This window comes from Euprymna scolopes, chromosome 34 (genome assembly GCF_053919585.1).
Source record: "Euprymna scolopes isolate OS-2025 chromosome 34, ASM5391958v1, whole genome shotgun sequence".
Lineage (NCBI taxonomy): Eukaryota > Metazoa > Mollusca > Cephalopoda > Sepiida > Sepiolidae > Euprymna > Euprymna scolopes.
In genome coordinates, this window is record NC_136515.1 from 86,759,996 (window position 1) to 86,767,495 (window position 7,500).

The following is a 7,500-nucleotide window of genomic DNA, read 5'->3' on the forward strand; positions in this document are numbered from 1 at the left end:
TCATTCACACTGAAGAAGACCGAAGGATCGGTCGGAAATATGTGCTTTTGAAAGAATTTTTTTCGTTTTTTTTTGTTGTTTCCTACATGCCAACACATAGGAAATAAGTACAGAAAAGATACAAACATGTATATATTTTTCGTATTGAATTTTTATCGATACATATTAATATATGTCAAAAGAAATATACGTGGATACAATATGCCATTCGGACTATATATATATATATATATATATATATATATATATATATATATATATATATATATTATTATTATTATTAAATCTTAACATTTACGTGCGAATCCTCAGATGTTTATTTACTACAGGTTTACAACTCATGTTTTTTTTTTTTTAAGTTTTACATATTCAACTTTACACAACCAGTTAACTAGTAAATGTTGAAACTGCTGTGGTGGAGGGTGGGGAATGAATAATAAGAATTAATTTAACCAGCGGTCTTCGATTGGGACTGGATGCACCCAATCAAAATCTCATCGATTTTTTTACACAAATTAATATCAGCTTTGTTTCAATCGTTCCGCTCGGCAATTCGACAAGCTGGCAGGCTTTAGTCGAAATTGATCACTGATGAGACAAAAATGGCTGCCGTTTTTGAGCGCGGTAAGATCAAAAACATGACGAGTATAAACGTCATTCGGATTCTCTTTGTTTTTTCTTTGATTTCTAGATTGTTCACTTTAATTTAGTTTCTTTATTTTAGTTCGATAAAAAAAGAAATGAGTAACTATGACAATCATCGCTTATTGTAATCGGAGATCTCGTGGAAATTAACGAGATTGTATGCGTCTCTATAGTGATCTTGTCAATTTTACAACGATCTTTTGTGTGAGCCATCTATGAAGAATATGGTGTAATATCGGATAATTAAATGAACAATAAATAAAGAGCAAAAAAATCGTACTAGAACAGGATTTTCCTGCGAAAATATAAGTGAGTCAACGAGTAAAGATATAAGAAAATTAACTTAACATATTAATGAATGGAAATCAACTTTAAAATATGAGGACAAAAAATTGACTTCAAAATATAAGATATAATTAGTTTGAAAATATAAATAAAGATAATAGAATTATAAATATATATTTAAATAATGAAAATCAATTCAGACATGGTGTGAAGATTACTTCAGGGCCAAAAATTAGCCAACATGGTGTGCTATATATAGATATTCTAACAAAAAAAACAGCAGTTATTTCTTTATGTTAAAAACATCGTTTATGGAAAACGAAAACTTAAAGGGAAAATAAGTAACTTTTTACACCCTTAAAAATTCAACAAATAGTGTGCCTGCGCCAGTTCAATCTCTATTTTAAATTGCTGACTCAAATGCATTTACTAAATATACGGATGTTTGGATTCGCAAAACTGTTTACGCCTGGTTCAATCATGATTGGTTGTTAAACTGTTTCTGGTAATACCTGCCACTACGTCTGATGCAAAACGAAGAGTAAGTCTGAAGAAGATAACAATGACTATTGAGTAGATAGTAGATCGTATGCCAAATTGAAAATCACTGTGTAAACGTCAGCGCTCAAGGGAATAAAATTAATCCTACCGAGTCGACTTTTTGCAGGCAAATCCCGTAATCCTTACACCATTTGAGGAGAGAGTCATTGAATTCTATTAAGATAGATATCACGTATAAGATAGAGTACAGGTCATGGCACCATACTCTTATACTGATCTGACGAAAAATAAAATACTGAGCAAAATATTTCAGGAGTGAGTTTACAAAAAGAACATCGATCGAGAAATAGGGAGCTCCTTACTTTGTTTGCAGTCTGAGTGCAATGTTTAACTTGAAATATGAGTTGATTTGAAATCTTAAATAAATTGTTTCTATCAGATCATTGGACCCCATTGACTAGATTAAGAATCGACTCGGAATGAGATAACATTACAATATTTATGAACATCGAGATATGAGTCCCATTATTGTCTATGTCGCATTAATGGGCTACCACTTTGACGAAAATGGGATTAACGGCTGTTTAAGTGTAAGGATATCTAGAGAATATTTTTAAAATTGATCCTTGATACATACATATATTAGAGCATGTTTTTATCGATTTCATACAGAATACACTTGCATGTTACTTTTCCTTTCTTTTACTCTAATGCAATCTTGAAATGATATAATTATGCCGACAAGCATCTCTAATATGATAAACACCGGAACTCACTTAGAATCATCAGGGTATGACGTTTGGATCCGATAGATTCTGTGGAGTGATATTTCCACGGTGAATTGTGATGCTACAGAACCGACAAGTTTTGAACTTGGCACTCCCAGGTTGACAATTTACAACGTCATTTACTTCATTATGTTCATATGATACGAAATATCAGGTTTACTAAGCTTTTACGTAATTTTATTGGGATCTTGTCAGAGAGTAACGATATTTTATGATAACTCGTTTCTAAACGATACTTGTGCTACTTTGTGAAACAAAATAAAGAGATTAACTGAATGTGTACACTTTGTATAGATACTTAAAAAGTAAAGCTATTCACCATCACATAGTGCAAATATTCTAATATATAAAGTTATTTTGTTGTATTTCCAATGTAAAACTTAAATAGCATTTTAGCTGACAGTTTCAGCCCTGTTTCTTATTAGCCAAAATTAATTTGTTATATGTTTTTATGAAGTTATAACTGTGAATAAATGTATATAGTTGTATGTTTGATTCACGTCTAAAGTAATTACTCAATTATTATAAATATCAAAACATGAATGCTAAGCGCAATTTGTTCAAATGTAGAATACAATTTGTTTAATTATGCAGATGGACTAAAATATGTTATCAGACCGTCGTAAAATTAAGAATCTACCGATTATTGTGAAATTTTACAATAAATATCAGAAAGTTAAAGAATATCCCCAAAATTCCTATTAGCATGGGTTATTTTGAAGGAGTTTTAACATTTTAAAGGGTTTAAGGGAACATAAAGTGAAAACTAATTCCCATTTAAAAAAAGTTAAGCAAGATTCCTTTAATTTCAGTTTCCTTATTATGTCCTCTGAAGTATAATCCTTTTATGTCAGATATTTTCAAGAATCAATAAGTAGATAATAAATGAGCAAGAGTCTTTGGATTTCAATTTATTTTTAAGGACTCCGAAGCTTAATCATAATATTGGAAAAATGTTCAAGAATCCAAATCAGGTAAAAGATTTTACAAAGTGAAAACATTGAATTTAATCTTCGGAGATTAAAATAAAAGTGATGCAAATATCTCGTAATGCTACAAGTAATATATGTAAACTTGATACAAATGTGGATTGATTACTAACAAGCAATTCATAATTACTGAAATGAAAATAAAATATACAGTATAACATTTAATTGTATAATTTATTTTATTTATTTCTTGTTTAAATGTCTCAGCTACTCATTCTTGAGACAAAACATGTAGTTAATGCATAGCAGTTTGTTCAAAATGCTTTAAAGACTTATGATATGCCTTTTAAAGTATTATTTCATTATATAATTTTCTTGCATTTTAATTTCAAGCAAGTAATATAATTTTTTTTAAATACTAAAATTTTAATAGGTGCATGGTTTCAAAGTTCATAAAATACGAAAATAAGTTAGCTTTCTTAATAGATTTATACTCGATATCCGTAGAAAGAAAACGAAAAATTGGTCCCAACGAAATGTTTTCTACGACTTGATTTTTGACGCACGAAACTGGCAACCTTAAAGCTTTCATTTGACTCTACAAGCGCATCTCTGTGGCCAATTATAAGTGATCGTTTTGGCCCTGCTCTCAATAGTCTATGCCAAACGTACATTTAATAAAACTTCTTGATGTTCCGAATATAGGCATTTTAATTTTGACAAGTGAAAACAGACAGGCAAAGTCACTTATATAAACATATATAGTCATCCACATAGAGTACTGTTTCGTTGTATAACAGCTCGACAGTGCGGCGAGACAGGCAACTACCTTAAGCCAGGATCGAAACCGACGTCCTGTACGACAGTCATGGATTCTAATCACTACGCAGTAAATTAACGATGTCTTTGCATCGTCCGAAATACCTAAGCTCAATTTCTTTACACAAAGAGCATCGCTTAATACTCTACTTGTAATTCGTGTATCACTTCTCAATATGCTCAACTCAAGGAGCATTAAAATATACATAGTACATATACAGTACATACTATTATATGCCTATTTATGTTATAGTGTCATAACCAACCTTATGCATATAAACACAGTCATTTTAATTTTCAATTTTTTTTTTAATCAAGCATTAGTTACCATTTATTAGATATCCAGTGTGGGTAAATTATGTAGTGTAAAATATTAATTCTAAATTGATCACCTCTCCAGTTTATATTTTAGACACAATTTAAATATCCTAGCGACAGCCTTTATGTAGACGAAAAGAATATATTTATTTAAAAAATAAGCAATTGTCTAATCGGGACATGCGACAACTGTCCCAAAGCAATCGAAAAAGAATAGCCTGTATCGCACTTAAAAATGTCTTCACTTTTAAATATTAGAACGTGAGCTTCAGTAAATCTGAACTACAAACTGTTAACTCCGATTTACAAATGCTTCGTCATACTAATTTTCATTTAAAACGGGTGATTCACCTGGTCGACAGGAAATTTGAAATACCTTGTTAGTGCTTAAATATATTTCTGATAAACCAGGCCAGTCTAAGCAAAAGAATAAATCGCTGTAGCATAAATGCACCTGCTATAGAGGCTGGGATACTAGTTTGGAGTAGACCTAGAAGGTTTAATCTCCCAGGTTTTATCTTCTCATATCGGAAGACCTTGTATTTTTTTAACAAACTGCTTTAGCTGCCCATGCAAAGGAATGTTAACGGGGCGAGGGATATTTGAATTGTCTCTGATGTTCACGCCATTTCTTGAAAGAGAATTATTTGCAAATACCGTTGTTTCCTCAGAGTGGTATCTGTTGGAGACACGCAGATTATGGTCAACTTTGACATTATATTTCGAAGCTATTATTGAAGAAAATTGTAAGTGAGCAGTATCTTGATCAGATCGGCATGCCCCCTTTTATTAATTGGACTCTTTTATAAACACTCTGGGGGAAGATGGCAGCGTTAGTAAAAGGCAATGCTAACTACTTGCTGAAATATAACGAAGACGCATTTCTAGTAAAACTATGGTTGATTAGCATGAACGGATTCATTAAGTTAATCAATAATATTGGAAATCGATAAATTGTTATTCATTTTTTAATATTTTTTGTCATTTGACATGTATTTTCACAATATGGTGTACTGATTGGAAACTCTTAAGTTAAAATAGTTATCGCTCAGATAAAACGCAATTAATATAGTGATAAATAGATAAATATAAATAGTTTAAAAAATCCTATTAGACTAAGTTATTGTTGAATGAAAAATGTGCAAAATCTTTTTAAAAATCTATTTTCGGCGTGAGATAACTAAGAGTATCTGAAAACTTCGTCAAGTTTACGTTCTTCTTTACTGGTCATAACTCTCTAATGTGAAGATCCTCCGTACAGGTTCGTATAGCTGGTTTGTTTCTTCTTGTCAATGAGTAAACGTGAACACATATACAGTCGCGCTCAAAAAAATTCCGCACTTGTCATTTTTTTCAAAAACCGTAAATTTACGCTTACTTGAATGTAACTGTATAAACGAACTATACCTCATTTGGTATAACACTAGGATACTTCAATTATAAGCAAATATGAAGAGGTAAATTATAGATGAATAAAAAGCAAATTAAATTAGGTATATATTTTTTAAACAGTTAATTTCAATTTAACTAAAGTTTGCGGTTTTTGAAAAAAAATGACAAGTGCGAATTTTTTTTTTTTTTTTTTGCGACACTGTATGTAGTTGTTATGATATGAGAATACATATCTCAGGCCAGACAGACAGAAAGAGAAAGAGAGAGAGAGAGAGAGAGAGAGACGTAGTTATTTGTTATTATAAGACTTACATTATTTAAAATGTAATCTTTCGTTTCACATTAGCTGCCTGAACAGACAACGAAATATTTGCATACATGAACCATAAATAGACGATTTTTTTTATTGCGATAAAAATAACTCATGGGAAATGTAACAGTACGGAAAGTTAGTAGCTTAGAATAAAGCAGAATAATGCATACAAATATTTCTCTTTAAATATGAAAAAATTGAGTTGCAGCCTGAGTAGTCGCAAAATGTGGAAAATACATATATCGCTTCTGTAACATATAAAACAAATGATAGAAAAATACACTTAACATACATGGAATGTCCTTGAAATGCTCTATTTCATTTATTGCGATAAATATTACATAGTGTGGCGTAGTATCGTGCAATCTATATCGAACAATACATATATATATATATATATATATATATATATATATATATATATATATATATATAATGTTGTATGTGTGTATACATACATGTTTACATATACACTCATGAGCAAAAATATAGGCCAAGAGTGAAAGAAGGAAGAAGGAAGAAATACAAATATCCGTGCATAAGGTTGCCAAGCTAATCAAGAACCTTGATTCCAGTAAAGCAACTTTCCCTGATGGCATCCCAATTATAGTGTTAAAAAAGCTTCAACCAGAAATCGCTCCCATACTAACAAAACTATTTAAGCGCTGCCTTAAGGAGAAGTGCTTTCTGACTACCTGGAAGACCTCATCAGTTTGCCCTGTATTTAAGAATTCAGGTGATAAGTCATCTTCCTCTCAGTACAGACCAATAAGTCTCTTGTGTGGTATGAGTAAGTTGCTGGAATCCTTATTAAATAGAGAAATAGTCAACCACCTCAGCAGGAACAACCTTCTTAGTGACACACAATATGGTTTCTGCTCTGCAAGATCTACCGCAGATGTGCTGACGGTTATATCCCACAGGATTAGTGAATCTCTTGACAAAGGCTTCCTTTCTAGGGCAATTGCTCTTGACATATCAAAGGCATTCGACAAGGTATGGCATAAGGGTCTACTTCACAAGATTTCCAGCTACGGTATAACTGGAAATGTTTTCTCAATCATTAAATCATTTCTCTCCGATAGGCTCATAAGAGTAGTGGTAGATGGACAAAAATCGGAGGCCTGCAATATAAATGCTGGACTCCCTCAGGGGTCAATCCTGGGCCCAACTCTCTTCCTGATCTACATCAGTGACCTCCCTAAACACATACTTAAATCATTCGTTGACATCTATGCTGATGACACGACCATCTACGGCAACACATCAAAGGCTGTAAATGACAAAGTTCTCTCTGATTCTCTCTCCTCTGATCTCGAGCGCGTGGTTCAGTGGGGGAAGACGTGGCTGGTTACCTTTAATGCATCCAAAACCAAACTCCTATCCTTACATCATCAACGCTCTGATCCCCATCTGGCATCAATTGGGATGGATGGCTCTCGTCTGGGTCGGGCCCCGTGTTTTTACAAGCTTCTGGGTTTGGCCTTTACTCCTGATCTGAAATGGAAGA